This window comes from Andrena cerasifolii, chromosome 10 (genome assembly GCF_050908995.1).
Source record: "Andrena cerasifolii isolate SP2316 chromosome 10, iyAndCera1_principal, whole genome shotgun sequence".
NCBI lineage: Eukaryota > Metazoa > Arthropoda > Insecta > Hymenoptera > Andrenidae > Andrena > Andrena cerasifolii.
This window is the reverse complement of record NC_135127.1, coordinates 6,303,974-6,319,784: the sequence shown is the minus strand read 5'-3', so window position 1 is coordinate 6,319,784 and position 15,811 is coordinate 6,303,974. Positions and strand designations below refer to the sequence as shown.

The 15,811-nt window shown below is 51.8% G+C and overlaps 1 protein-coding gene and 1 long non-coding RNA gene across 2 annotated transcripts in view; one reads left to right on the top strand and one right to left on the bottom strand.

Moving 5' to 3' along the window:
• Eip93f (Ecdysone-induced protein 93F) overlaps positions 1-11,080 on the bottom strand; it is a 73,573-nt gene extending 62,493 nt beyond the window's left edge. The window contains exon 1 of the mRNA XM_076821778.1: positions 10,589-11,080. The gene's annotated coding sequence lies outside the window, so the exon portion shown is untranslated. The remainder of the gene's footprint in view (positions 1-10,588) is intronic.
• The window catches only part of LOC143374037 (uncharacterized), a 135,755-nt gene that overhangs the window by 40,772 nt on the left and 79,172 nt on the right, over positions 1-15,811 (top strand). The window lies entirely within an intron of this gene.

Sequence of the window (15,811 nt, the reverse complement as noted above, 5' to 3'; positions counted from 1 at the left end):
CTAGCTTTGGTCGTTACTGTACGACTCTCCCCTATTCTACTCGTGGCGCATGCAGGCTCGTGGACATATTCACATCGCAAAACACAGAGAGACAATTTTATGGGTTCGATCTCCTGGATTCGATGGAGACTCGAGGAGCGCGGACGAGAGCGCGATTGAAAGTTTCTGGAGCGAATTATAACGCTGGGTAGTCTCGGCGCGACGAGTTGCTCTTCGCAGACGCGGCCTGAACAGCTCCGGCGGCGGTCGGCTACGTGTGTGCATGTCAGATACACATGCGTGGACGCCACGTGACGTCTAAATTCAGTCGGCCATTTTGGAGCATGATTCATTTGTTTAGAATGGGTCGGATAGGAGTAGAAGGCGGAGCGACGCACACGAAATCTTTGCGGGCGTTTTAGATAGGAGCCGGACGCGACCGACTTTCGTTGCCATTGGGCCTTTTAGGCTTTCTTCCATTCTCCGGGGCGAAATTCTCGGCACGGTCGGTGGGTCGAACTTGACTAAAAAAAGATGCTGACCGAATCGAGGCTCGTTTCCTGTCTCCCCCTGTCGCCGGTATTCCGTTGACCCTCCGGAACCTTGGGCCAAGCCAACGAATTTCGCGCCCTCGAACGGTCGTCGAGACAGCAGTCGCGCGTTCTCTCATTCGAGCTCTGGGATCAAGGAGCGCGACAAGGTTACGAGATATACGTTATTCCCTCGAAAAGGGGCATGAATTATTTATCGGGTGCGAATAAAATGAAAGGAGAGGAAGGCGAGCGCATGAGACAATGACGATCTTATCGGGAGTGTGTGTTATCGAGCCGAACGGAATCCTGCGTTTGAATTTCGTCCGGCTCTCCCCGTCTGCTCCAATTAACAGTTGAAATATCCATGAGTAAAGCCTAGTTTACATTAGCCAAGTAACTCGGCCTGGTGAGCTGAGCCCGGTGCTCGGCTCAGTACTCGACTCGCCCTCGATTTTTGAGTAGCTATTTACACGACGCTAGTTTAGTATGACAGTAGCAGAAATGGCGAGTGCGAGTGCGGTTCAACGTCGTCGGCTTTTTACACTGCGTAAAAATTGTTTATTAAAAGTGTATAAAGTTTTATTGAATGAGATTCGCGATCTTATTGAAGAAGAGAAAAGCAGAAGAAAACAATTGTGGGTACGTGCCTGGATAGGAAGGAGAAACCGATTAGGTGCATCCGCACTTCTCCTCAAAGAGCTTGCAGCTGAGGACGTTGAGGAGTACAGAATGTGCTTAAGACTGTCTCCACACCAATTTACCACTCTTTTGGGCATGGTGCAAAAATACAAAAACAGGGCGCACACGTGAGGGATGGAATTCCGCCACAATTAAAGTTGGAAGTGACTTTGAATTTTTGTCATTTAGCCTTGTTTACATTAGTCAAGTAACTCGGCCTAGTGAACTGAGCCCAATGCTACTATGCTGTCCGCTCTACCACTCGCTTCGGCTAATACTCGCCCGTTTCCTCGACTTTTTTACTCGACCAACTGTTTACACTAGTCGAGTTAGATATGCTTTTCACACTCGCCACTCTGCTGCACCGTTTACTTGACCAATGTAAACTAGGCTTTACCGACGACCAAGGTGGAGCGGTTTCTCTCGGTTCCTGAGACCAGCGCTCGGGCCCCGCGCTCTGTGCATTTCCGAATCTGCAGACGGCCGAGCGGCGGATGGCGGGCTCGCCCGTGCAGTCTGTCTGGTGCGTGGATGGGCCCAAGGTCAGTGGCAGTGGGTCAGTCGGACCAATCGCGCGGTCGCTTGGCCGAAGGCCGTGCCGAATTCGAGGCGCTCGCTCGAGAGGGGACGAGCGGCAAGCGGCAAAAGCTCTCGAGGACAGCCTCCTCCTGCGTCAACGGCTCGGTCGTCGCGGTCGTCGCCGTCGTCGTCGTGATCCGGATCGAAGCGTGACGTCGCCTCGCATCGGCGCGGGCGCGCGCGTTCATTCCGGTGTGGAGCGAGCGGCCGCGGCCGCAGGAAAGAGAACGAGTGGCTAGGCCGGTATCGTAGCCGGCCTTGACCGTATCTCCGCTTATCGCGCTGCGCGCTCCACGTCACGCGTCACGTTGTCGACGCGGGAGCTGTCCGCCGTCGGAGACGACGTCGACGTTTGCCAGTGCGTCGCCGACGAGTCGATCGCATCTGCCCGCCGATCAGCCTCGACCGCGGGGTCGGTCCATCGCGCCGTTTCGATTAAAGAAACGGGATAACCGTATTAATTCAATTAGAAGGGGCCGCGACTCGTTTCGGCGCTGCGCCCCGCGATGCAATCGCGATGGGAATCGTTTGTAGGGTGCGTCTCGGTGCCGGGCCCCATTAACTTTGCTCGCGAGCAGAAATTTCCACGTCGGCAATTACTTGAATTAATTTCGCGATAATTGTATCGATTATGCAAATTGCGTAATTCGTTTTATTAGCCGGCGATACGTATTATCGTAACGAGTTGGCGAAACGAACGCAAGGCGCAGGGCCGGTGGCGTGCTTGAAAAGAGCGTGCCTCCTCGCTGGCAAAACCGTCCGCGGGCGGTGGTGCTTTTCTTTCTTTCTTTCTCGGCGATAGTATTGCCTCGGTGTGACGTCAGCGCAAACGGCCGCGGCGCGGCGTCACGGCTGCCATTAGACAGTGAGCACACGTTCACCGGTATTATCTGGAACGGCAAAAGGGTCTTCGTTCGTCGAGGCGATCGTAAGTGCAAGGTACACTGACACGGAGTAACGCGTGCATAAACGCCGGTAACGAACCGACGTTTACTCGTAGGTATCGTAACCGTAACCGGTGTAATTGGTATTACGCAAGATGCTTGCGCGCCGCTGTTCTTTGCACGGATAACGAGCGGTCGCGAGCGTATCGTCGCCTTTCCCTGACCAGCGCACCATCAACCTTTGCTTTTCATCTCTGCGGAGCTATCGGAAACTGCGAGGGTACCCGACGACGGTGAACGGTGGACCTTGACCGTGATCGAATTGCAAGCGAATCACGGGCAGAGGGACGAGGAACTACCCAGCGAAACCGATCCAGAAGCCGCCGTCTTAACAGTCTCTGTACGCAGCCGAAGCGTTCGCGGCAGCGACTCCATTCGCCTGCTGCATTCAAATCGTTTGGAGGATCGTGGGACCGAGGGCGGTGCACGTAAAGCGTCGAATCCTAGCCGCGATTTGCAGGGAATGCGAGTCGAGTGGCTCGCCGTAATTTCTAGGCGGATGCAGGGGCAAGGACTCTTTCCCTCGAAAGTTCTCCAGCCCGCCGTGCAGTCCAACGGGCGAAAACAAAAGTCTGGGAAAATCGGTGAAAGGAAGTCTGCTGGAGGCGTGCCAGGATTTTCGGATCGACCGAGCGAGTCGGGATAAGAGCAACGAAATTAAGGTCGTCGGCCGTGAATCCGTAACCCCGAATCCAGGGATCGCAATCGCATCAGTTGGAAGAACGCCAGGGATTCTATGAACTTGCTCGCCGCGCACACGCGCGTCCCTCGCTCCCGGGATCAACTTAATTTTCCACGCCGCTGGCGCAGACTTTTTGGTCGCGGGCGTTTCGGGAGGGAACGCTGGCTGATGCGGAGTCTCGCCCTTGAAAATTCGGAATTCGCTCGGCGCCGGGCAGGAATACCAAGTGCCGCGGGGAACTCGTCCTCCTCTCGCCTCTTTCGTTCGCCGTTTAACGCTCGCCGCTCGCCTGGCCATATTTTGGCGATACCTACTTGTTGCGCGAGCCAACGAGCCACGCGTAGCTATCCACCTTATGTACGCGTATGTACGCCGTGGCGCATCTACATACCCGTGGTAGGTAGAGCCGGCATCGGCTCGGGGCTGCTCTTGGCACAGGTACAAATAAAGTCAACGACCGGGACTCGAAATAATTTCGCCGTTTCTCCGAAACGTCACCGACAGCGGCGCACGGTATGCGCAACGGATCCGTCCGTGGGGGCATTTAATCGAAATCGGCGTCGATTTACGGAGCGGGCGGTCCCGACGCGTTTCAGCGACGTTTAATCGAATAATGCGCTTAATCGTCGAGCTCGCCGGCGAAAAGACTCGGTTAACCGCGTCCCGTCGTTATTAACGGCTAATTTCCCCAAAAATCATCGACGAGCATAGGGCTGGCCTTCGGCGCGCTTAATTCCCTGGAAATCCAATACAACATAAACCCGATTTCAGCTTTGACCAGTTAGCAACCAGCTATTTTATTCCCCTGGCCGATTTTGGTGACGCTCGCTCGGTATTCTCCCTCTCCGGCTCTTTGTTGTAATTACCCTCTTTACGGTAATCGGTCTACAACGATAATTTCGTTGGATATTTTCACTAACGCGAATCAGGGCAGGCCGGCGCTCCAACGAAATTTAACCGGTTTATCAGTGATCTAGCCGTGCGTGCAGGCTGGAACAAAACGGGACCGTGCCGATAATGGTAACGCGTTAAACGCAACGCTCCATGGCGCCGGCGTTTCAACGGCAACGGGGGCAAGCAAAGGAATGGTCGGAAAAATTTCGCGCCACGTTTTTCGCCCGTGCTTGCAAACTGTTGCTGTGACATTGGCACGATCGGCGGTACATAGCCGCGGTATCTACCTACATAAGAGGAGCGTACATACACGTACATGGTTCCCCCAGACGGGCCGGGCGGTACATGCTACCGTCGCTCCATGTATTTCGGGGGTGGCTACGTGCTACGGGCTACGTGCTACGTGGTAGTCAACGGACTACCCCTACTCTGTCGGACTTGGAAAATTTCGGGGGTAGGTAACTGACTGCGCTTTAAACCGGCTGCTGCCGCTGCGTCAGCTGCCGCTACCCCGCTGCAGCCGACCTATATATTCGGCAACGTTATGTATGCACCTACATGTGGGCATATATACCTACTAATACCTACTGTGCATCCACAACGTAGCCGACGGCGTCGATTTAAACGCGGTTACTACTTGTTGCTCTAGCCCCGGAGACGGAGAGTGGCCCGCGCATTTCGGAGGTCTATGTACTCGCCTCTATCGAACATAGCGTAGACCGGGGCGAATCGGATCACTTTGCGTTTGATGGTAATAAAATAATAATCAGACATTAAAAAACTAATTTTTTAATGTTTACTCGTGACCAGTACACCTTTGGCTTTAACGTGAATGTATAAAAATTAAAACTAAACATAAAAATCTTTCTTTTATTAATAAAAAACGAAAAAATGAGAAATATCCGATTCGCCCCAAAATTTGGTACCGACTAATAACAATTAAATCATTTGAATTTTCCAGATTACTTTTTATTTTAAATACGAATTTACAGATTACGTAGGTTAGATTCGGACCTGAATTGAAACGTTCGCGCGCGTCCATCTCACTGAAAACGTATGCCAGCTCTAAACAATAACTTAAAACAATTGACGGGCTACTGCGGTAGGTGCGGGGGGCAGGGACAAGGTACTACGAACGATTGGAATGTTCATTTCTATCGCGATGTCCATAAGAAATATGGACTAAATTCTTATTTTGATCCGATTTGCCCTGTGATCCGATTCGACCCGGTCTACCCTACCATCGGGATGCTGCTGGAGTTTCTACTTCCATCACCGCCTTACGTGTCATTCAGTCTCCTACGATTCTTAGGACGATCCACGAGCCACCGTGCCGTTGAGTCGCGGTACTCTCGGTGTCTAGAGCCTAGAGTGGACGAAAGGCACTCGGTGCGCTAGAAAATTTCATTGATCCCTGCGCGACGCGTCTTCTGATAGTCTGGTCTCGAGTCCCCGCGCATCGGATGCATCTGATATGCATGCAGACACGGAGACGCCTGCGAAGCGTCGTCCGCGCGCCCGTGTTGCATTCATCGACAAAGGCTCTGTACACGTGAACGTACGCTGGACGCACACGCGCACCAAGCCCCGTTCGCCACTGTGCGCGTAAACGCGTTCGAAACTTGCCACGTGCTTCCTCGTGTGTGCGCGCCATTTGCACGGTCGCATACTCGAGCATACGTGCAAACGGCGGGCGCACACAGGCGCGCGGGGCGAGGCGACCGCGCGCGTTCACTCTGTAAAGGAAGTGCAGTATATTTGGAATACCAGTTTGTTTAAGACGAATAAAAAATTACAGCAGATGCTGGGAACAAATGAAACTGCATAATATCATAGGAAAAGTAATAAACTTTTATATTTTAAACTCTCAGTAATAAGAAAAAACAAAAAGTAACTGAAACTTTGATCTAAATGAAAAATAACAGAAATATATTTTTTCTATTACTTACTTTTTAGTGTCTAAGGTTAAGCTGATTTCAAGTCCTTTGTATTTGTGGTTATGGGTTATATTTATTGATGACTGGGTAATTTTTTAAACCACTTAGGGTTATTTTTCATAATTTTGTATTGTCACCTAAACTACGTACGCCTGCAAAGTTTCAAGTCTTTTGGATAGTTGGAAGTGGGTTAAAATTGAGTTTCCAGATTTGAACCAAACAAACATACATGCATACAAACTAGCAGAGGATCGAAGCTGAATAAAATGGCTTAAAAATCGTTTAATAAATGGCCAGCACTGGCTCAAACCGACGCGGCGGTAGCCGTTACTCGTGAAACAAAAGCATTGCTAAGCTTTGGAATATTCCAAATTACCTTCACCTTCGGTATTCCGAATTAGCAACATGGCATTGAAACCTAAAATTGCATATGACCCTTTGTATGCTCGAAATTATCGCAAAACTGCCATGCACCATAGAAGGAACATGCAGATGAGTAGATTAAGTATTTAACTCTAAAGTTTCGACATATTTTAACCATCATGGGCACGATTGAATACTTGCTGAAAAAGTTTTGCAGATTCACGTTTTCTTATTCTGCAGATTAAGTCGAAAATGTTAAAACGGCGGTTCATCCACAAATGTCATTAGTTAACAGATCATCAGCCCTTATTCTCTACGAGGTTACAAAATAGATAGCGTTAGTAGTTTATTAGATACTTCTGTATTCCAAATTACCAACAGTATTCCAAATATGCTGCACTTCCTCTACCTACGCGGAGCAACGTGCATGTAGAAGCGCGCGCATGGATGCGCACAAATGGCCCGATCGCCTGCATGTGCATGTGCGCGTGCATGTGCAGCTGGCTGCGCCGGCTTGTATCGCTGCGAAACGCGATGTGGAACACACTCGCTCTCGATGGGTCACTCTCACTCTCTCGGCCGAGAGGGAAATTTGGCAGCTGTTTTAAACCCGGCTAACTGGCGAAACTACCGACCCACCTCTGCCACGGGCCTTCCATCTCCCTCCTCCTCGCCCCTTTCGCTCTCTTTCCACCCCTGGCGCGCCCAACCTCCGCCTCCGGCTTTCTTTCCCTCTCTCGCCCCATCTTTCTCTGCTTTTACTCCTCTCCCGCCGACCCGAAGCTGCACTTTGCAAACTTTCGGCAGTTTGCCGCTCTCCCTCGACCACGTCCCTGCTCTCGAGACATTTTCCTTCCAAGCCGCCACAAAAGGATCTGCCTCCGCGTTGGTCGTCATTGTTTTCGCTGAACCTCGTCCACCCGGAGGTTTATTCGATTAATCGATGCGTCGGAGATCGAGTCGCTGGATACCGTATGGAAAACGGTGGTCGGCCATGCGGGCAGGGAAAAATTTCGTGCGTGCACGAATGTATATACGTACATGCACCTATGTAGGTACATACGAGTCGCGACGAACAGACTGTTTCGGCAGCGGATGTGTCGCGTGCGATTATTCGTGGCAGGCGTGCATACGAGGGCGCTTACTCTCGCGCTTGTGTGCGAGCGTGCACCGCGTCCTACACCTACCTTGCATGCACACACGTTGCATTTCTCCTCTCTTCCTCTCTCTCTCCGCCGTTCCACCGCTCTTTCTCTCTTTCGTTGCAGTCCGCTTCGTGCCCGCGGACCCGCCGAACGTGTAGCGTTTTTACCACACTGACCTGGGTTAACTTGGCGTACAGTGCCGAATAATAAAACCGACGAAACCGCTGACCCCTCTCTCTCTCTCTCTCTCTCTCTGCCCCTCCTTGCGCGCGTATGCACGGTACGGGGCTTCGGTTGGCGTCGCGTCGGTGGCTGCATCACGCACAGGATGCACACAGAGGCAGAGGAGGACGCGCGCGCGTACCTACCCGCCGAACCTACTCCGCCCTCCAGCCGAATATAAACGCGGCGGTGTGGGCCGGTGCATCGCACATGCATGTGCCAGCCCGCCCCGGTGTTGGTAGAATGCACCGAGTGGCACACAAACGATCCAGTCCCGAGGGCAGGGCCACGGTCACCCGAAAATACGGCTGCACCGCGAGAGCTCTCGCTCTCGTTCGCCTTCTCGTTCCCGTTCCTGTTTCGCGGTCGCTCTCCTTCGCTCTCCTTCCCTCTCTTTCACTCCCCTCCGCCGCACTCCCGGTCCCTCATTTTCTCCTCCTCTATTTATCCTTTTTAGCTTCACCCTCTTCTTCTCCCGTTTGCCTCGCTGCCTTTCAATGGCCCCGAGCCTCTGTATTCACGTATTGTACGCGCTACCGGCTCATTCACGAATCGTGGCCCTCTCGATTATTCGCGACCGTGGGATCAACCGGCGACGCTATTTTGCGAGTCCGCACTGTCTGCGGTAAATGTCAGCGAGTCGAGCCGGCTACCAGAGCCCGCACCTAGGTACGTAGGTACCTGCCACCGTCACGCGATATCGGCTATGACCCGAATAAACTGGCTCGGCTCTGATACAGCCATCGCCCGGGATGACGAGCGATGCTTTTCATCGGTTCCCCGTAAAACCCTGGGCGACTCGGTGCTGAGTAACTTTGCCAGCCACCTGGACGAATTCGAACGAAAGAAGATCCTCGACCAACACTAAGTATTCCCATAATAGTCCAGTGAAATTAGACGGAAATCTGCTGAATCTACTGAATAAATCCCAACAAGCTAAATTTTGGTATGGGCCCTTATTTGGTCGTTTTAAACAATGTCAAAAGTCCCCATCGATCCCACCGCCGCTAAAAATTTTACAGAGGGTTGAAAAACACAACTGTTTTTTTTCGCGAATATCTCGTTAACTAGCAGTTCTGCGACAAAAATAGTTATTATACAATTTATAGCTGAGGAAGTTCTCTACAAAAAAGGTGCTATGAGTTTTTTTCGTAGGAGTAATGAGAACGTCAGCATCGTCTTGAGCGTGTTTCGCGTTGATGTTGGCAGCTTCCAATTTTTGAGACAGCATAACATCCATTGATGCTGACGTTCTCATTACTCCTACGAAAAATTTTTTCGACTTTCGACGTACTGTTTAAAACGACCAAAGAAAGGCCCATACCAATATTTAGCTTGCTGGGATTTATTCCGAAGACAGATCCTAATTTCACTGGACTATAAACAAATTGCCCAGATTTGTTTGAGTATTGTTGGGATCGTGGAAACGCGGAACGAGGAAGGGCGAGCGGACCCCAGGGTTGGAATTACGATCGTAGCTAGAGGACCGATAGGTTTTGTCGGGGGGGTCGAATCGTCGGCCAGAGGGGGAAAGGGAGACGTGTAACGCGCGTATGGCAGGAACGTGGAAGAGCGGTCCAGCAGCTCGGTGATTACGCGCTCGAGGCACTCTTGGAACAAAGCTCCCTCTGTCCTAGCGAATCGACGACCTATCCCAACCAATGCATCGCGGCAACACGCGTGTGCACGCGATCGCAGAATCAGCCCCAGTTCGACTATACAGTATAGTGGTGTGCGCAAACATCGGGGCGGACAAAAAAAAAATATGGTTGCACCGAGATAACGCATTGAACCGCGCAATTTCGCCTGGTCGCGGGCGCCGGTCGTAATGCACCGAACGACAATCTGGAACCGTCCGACTCTCTGGCCGTGACTCACTCGGCGGCAGTCAGGTGAGTCAATACCGTGGATCGCTGGATCGCTGGATCGCTCGATCGCACGCCCGCGCCGATAATAAGAGCGAGCACGCGGCTCGGCGCTGGTGCACGCGTGGCGTGCCTATACCTATAGCTGCATACTTTAGTCGAATCTTGATGCGTAAATTCGACCACGGACGGCGATGCAACGACGCGCACAATTTTATCCGGCTATCTCCGTTGCACCGCGACGCCGGAGCGCACCTTATCTGCCTATCTCCGAATACCGTAGACCCCTCCGACTCCAACTTTTCATCATCCCTGGCATCCGTGCTCGGCCGCGATAACGCTCCGATCGAATGTGGGCCGCGAGTCGCGTTTCTCTCGAGCCTCCGTCCAGAATCTGTCGAACAAGTCAACGATCCTCCCAACCGAGGCCCGAGAACAACCGTCTGGTCAACTAGCTCGCGAGCAAATTATTAGCAGTTTATCCGCGAGTCGTAGCACCGCCACGAACAAGGAGTGGTCGAGTGCTCGTAAAGGCCCTCCTAATGAAGCAATCCGTTCGGTTGCCGCTCGTTATTTCTAATTCCCGAAGCATGCGACGCCGCGTCTCGCGGAGCCTTAAGGTCGCCACGCGAAATGTCAGTCGTGATGGGCTCAGCGAAACGTTGTTTTTTCCATCGACAACGGACGCTCGGCGAGAACCTCCATCTGGTTCGTCGCAGTTCTATCATGATCGATGAGAAACAAGGAAGTGGCAGTACGATACTCACCCGCTGTCCTCGTGGTGTGTGCACAGCTGCCAATTTCTGGTGGAATCGTTGACCAAAACAGACGGTCCCAGTTCGTGTAAAATTCCACGTCTCCTCGTGCCGTCGACACGCGCGGCCTTTTCCCGCGAAAGAAAACTGTTGGCTATCGCGGGACGCTCGAATCCACGTGATTAGAAGCCGCGGAAGTCACTGGATCACAGTAAAAATAATCACGGAGGCCAAGCTGGCGCGCAACGTCCCCCCGAGACTCCCGCTTGCGGCTTGTTTTCGTTGCTCCAATTCGCCGAATTGATTGCTCCCAACGCAAAGGTTGATTTATGCGCCAGATACGTTTATCATCGGTTGCACTCGCGCGGCATAAGAATTGTTACGGGTTATTCACTTGCCAAACGGCTCGGCCCGCGGAAACAATGCGCGCTCGACCTGGCTGATCGGCGCGGAATTTCGTCGCAGCGACTCTCGCGAGAACACCTCTGGAGGAATCTCCGGCGACGGGCGCACTACAGAAACTGCACTTTGATGGGTATCGCACTTTAAGTACCATCCGATAAACGATAAGAACTAGCTGGTAAAAAGGGTTATCTGTCATCTGATAATTTTCACCGCGCTCGATATCGAGTGTTGGGCATCGCGCGAAGGATGCACCGCGTGACTGTTACATAAGATTCCTTTGTCGATGCGTGGGTACGAAAAAAAGGAAATAGGAGACGGGAACGAGCGACGCGGAAACCCGAGAGGGCGAATATTCGGGATCGTACCGAGTCAGCTCTTGGCGATCGTCAGCGTCTAGACGCGGGCACCCGCTTCGCGATCTTAACGTTCCCACAGACGCGCCTGGGTGTGGGAGCGGGCATGCACTTTTATTCGGTGGTTTGGCCGGTCGACACGATTCACCACGATTCACAGCGATGCACCGCGAGTCTCTCGAGTTCCGTGGAAAATGGGCCGTTCGGGGCGGCCGAGGAGTTGGCGTCGTTGAACTCGGTGCCGCATGCACGCCGCGCCGGTGGAACTGCAGCTCGCACGTGGAAAGCGCACTCTAATTGTAAGTGGCAGCCGCGATGCCGATTCGCCAGCTTTGCTTAAAGTCTCTCTGTTTCGCTGACTCGGACATGTTGTTCCGTACTGGCCGTCTGCACGTTCCGTGCATCCAGATAACACCCGTCGATTCACTAACCTACCTCACTCCTCCGCTACAGGCCGGTCCAAATTCGGCTCATCCGCACCTCCTTCGGCCACCACCTTCCAACCCAGACCAGATCTGGAAACGAAACGATCGATCCGAGTGGCCCGTGAACGCCTCTTTCCTTCGCCGTCTCAATTACCTTGCTAATCAAACCAACAGCCGCGCGAATGCCCGACCCTCCGATCATTAGATAACGCTTACCTATTAATTTTTTATTCCGCGACTCCTTGTTTCACGCTTGGCAGTTTCTATAAGCGTTCGTTTTTTACTTACGCGAGACCAGTTTAACAACTGCTTGACACGATCAACGTGATTCCAACTACGCTACGATTCGCGGTGCATAGCTAAATCTTCGCCTGGCGTTCCAACGAAGAGGCCCAGACAGAAACGCGCTAATTACTGTCGGTTTATTATTTATCGCGCGATGTCGTAATATCGATTTCGTAAATTCCCGTATCGTATCGCATCGACCCAGAGATCCAATCTCCGTCTCGGTTCGTTTCTCGGTCTTCCTGTAGATTGCACGCGCGTTCCCTGCATTATCTGTCTCGAGGTTGCAACCACGTACCCGTAGATACGCGCCTGAGTTTCGTTTGTTTTCGACCGTTTTATTATTATCGATAACGCCGGTATTGTGACGCCGACGATCGCACGCGAGCATAAAGCCGCGGGAATAAAGCCGAATTTATTTTCGCTTAGCGTCGTGTCATCGACATTCGTGAAAAACACGTCGATTGGGTAGGCACTTCTAACGAAGAAAGCATTCTTTCCTAGCGTTTCAAGCGATAGGGGAGACCGGGGCTAGTTGATTTTTAACACTTCTAATTTTTATAAATAGACCATTGATACTTTGTTGACTTGTTGCACAGTAAAAGTTTACAAATTTCATTAGGTACACAGGCTTAATTTTTAAAATTGTTTTAATTCAGTCTAGGTCGTAGTTTTTATTATATTTAGAGTAGTGAGACGAGTAAGTCAACAAACCCCGGCTGTGGGGTTAGTTGACAAATATGATGGGGTTAGTTGACTTGACATTCACTTCTCAGTTTTTCGAATAAAATAGTATACGAAAGGCTTACATATATATCCTACGACCAATCAATTTTTTTTATTTTTTTCACTCCTTCACACTGTTATTTTTTTATTAAGTATCATAGTGTTACATACTGTAATTATTTTCTACTTGTTTGTTATGGTCTATTTGGAAGGCCTGAGAGTTTGAAGGGAGGATAGGGTGTAAAACGGGTAGGGGTGAGTTTGGAGGGATTTGTGGTGGGAGAAGTGGATTGGAGCAGCTAAACTCTTTGCCTCGACTGCATCTTGAGGATAAAAAGTGTAATTTTTAGTGGTATTCCTATGCTTAGTCAAGTAACCCCGTCCGACATTGTCAACATGTTAAGGGTCGTACATACTAAACCTCCACGCACCGGATAAAATAAAATACCCTAAATTGATACACTATTGTTTCCACAAAATATTCATGATTAAACAGCAAGCAGTACATAGTGGACAAAAATTCATAAATAGTCGAATCAAAAATATCTACTTCCCGCCGATCTTTTTAGATTTTTCATTCTCGCTGATAGAACACGCAAGTTTTTGTCACGGTGACGCATTAAATGGCAAGCTGGTCATTCATATGCTTCGATATCGCGAATCGCAGCGTAATTTATAACATAATGCAACAATTAAAGGGAATTAGTCAACTAACCTCGTTAGTCAACTAGCCCCGGTCTCCCCTGCTCTAGTCGGTGCTATAGCGGCGCTAGATCGCGAAGTAGCAGATGTGTATCTACATAGGTAATCCTCCTCGATCTGTCGATTCTGTGCGAGCCTCTGGCGATCGGGCAATTAACAATCCATCGAGCGATAACGTCTCCGTGACAGCCGCGGTGGCTGGTCTCGCGACTCGGTGTGTTTATTTTTTTGTCTCGCTGCTTTTCCCGAAACCGAGCAGGATAGGGCTTTATCGGCATCCGTCCGACCGACCGCCAAAAAATACGCCCGTTATCTGGCAGCAGCGAAGCGGTATACGGTGTACGGTATACCTATACCTATCTACTCACGTGTTCGCCGCGCTACGATAAGATTGCATTATGTTTGGACGACGGGCCCGTGGGCGAATTAATTAAACCGCGAATAAAGACGCCCTCCCGTCTGCGTCCCAGTCTGTCGACGTGTCCGCGCCGATCCTCCTAAGCCAGATTAATGGGATTCTATCGAGAGCAGACGGGAGCTCGCGTCATCGGCCGCGCGTCCCACAGACGACCTTATCGATGCACTATTTCGGCGGTGATAACGTCACGCGTCGACGTCCACCGGCTCGGATCACCAATTCCGCTCGGGATTCGCTATGCATCGGCCAGCCTGATGCGCGCATCGCTTTCACCTTCTTCGATCGGACCGATTCGTCGATCGATTCCAACCGATCTGCATCTCCGCGCCGAGCGAGGCCTCGCGTGACTCACTGCAGCCCAGCGATACCTGTGTCGCTTCGGACGTGCATTTACGTCGGATCTCGTTACATTCGTCGCATCAGGGAATAAACGTGGCCGTGGAATCGCGAAACCGGTCGCCCCGATATACCTACTACCTGTGCCCCCCGTCTCTGTATTTCTCGAGCCTTGAGGTGCGGAATTCGAGGGCCCATCTCGCTCCCGAATTCCGCTCGCCGTTTGTCCTCCCCGAACGGAAATGGAAAAAAAGAAAGCCGCGTATGATGCACCATCGGCTGTCACGTGTGACGCGTGACTGGCTCGATCGTGTAGGTTACAAGTGGTCTTCCCCGCGAGTAGACACACGCATACTCGATCGATGCAGACCGAGACACGACGCTCTGATAAAATTTCAAATGACGAGGAAAAAAACACTTTGCTCTTCCGTTAACCGGTACAGGAAGCGTTACGAAATTCGTCGCAGCAGTCGCTAGCCGGTGGAAATGTAGCGCCGTAGCGGGCGATCGCGAAATCCGGGTAGCATTCTTTCTCCGCAGAGATTCACGGTGCCGGGGTTCGGGTACGGCGCGGCCTGTAATGAAATAAACGGATCCTAGGGCAAAAAGTATCGGGGAATTTAAAGATTACCCGGCAACTGGAGCCGACTGGCGCGCGTAATTCGATTGGGAGCTGCATACCTACTCTGCTCCGGCGAGGGGCGATGATAAATAACAGTTTTGCTCTTAGGAATCCAGTGATTTACGGGAAAGATGGCTCGTTATCTGACGAGGCAGGCACGCGACGGATTCTACCGATGGCTCGGACGCGCGGAATCGATCCCGCGAAAGCGTCCCTGATATATATTAACACCCTGTATATCTGCGACGATCGTCTAGACGTCGCAGTTCTGTTTGCTCTCGAGAGGGTCCCCGATCGCGCCTTAAATTCAGCTTTATCTCGTCGCTCTCTCGGCTTTACCTCTCTCGCTCGTTCTCTGTCGGTTCCGCGAAGTCTCTGTCGCTTACCGTCGAATGTCGCGCATGAATCGACCGATAGCAGCTGGCCTCGCTCACACGTCTAAACGGGGTAAACGAACTCTTTGTGCCGTCGCAGCGAGTGGGGCACCGAATTCAGAGCCCAAAGTGCATTCGACGATAACGACAGCCCGATACGAGCGTTATGCTCGTTTCGCATTCACGCGTGCGTTTTCTTGAAACGCCCCTGGCCGGCTCACCTGATTTCTGGAGAAACTGGGTTTGGGGCACCTGGCCACGGGACTGGACGAAATCTCTTCGGCCCGGGGCTCGTCGCTCGGCGCCTAAGCCTCCGAGAGGAGCCGGTGGAAAAGAGCGAGAAACTTTTGCTCGTCAGACATCCGGCCGCCACTGTTTCACCGAGGCTGAAACGCGCGCTAGAATCTCGCCAATTCGCATCCACCGGCTAATCCAGCGAGCCAGTAGCTGGCTCGTGCGAGTTTTCAGCGCGTACCTACATACCGGTCATCCAGGTTAAGGTGTCACTCGATGCCCCATTACTTATCGGACTCGCGTGGATTTCTTCAGCCGGAGAGTCGAGCCTCGATTCGATCGGCGGATCGTCGAT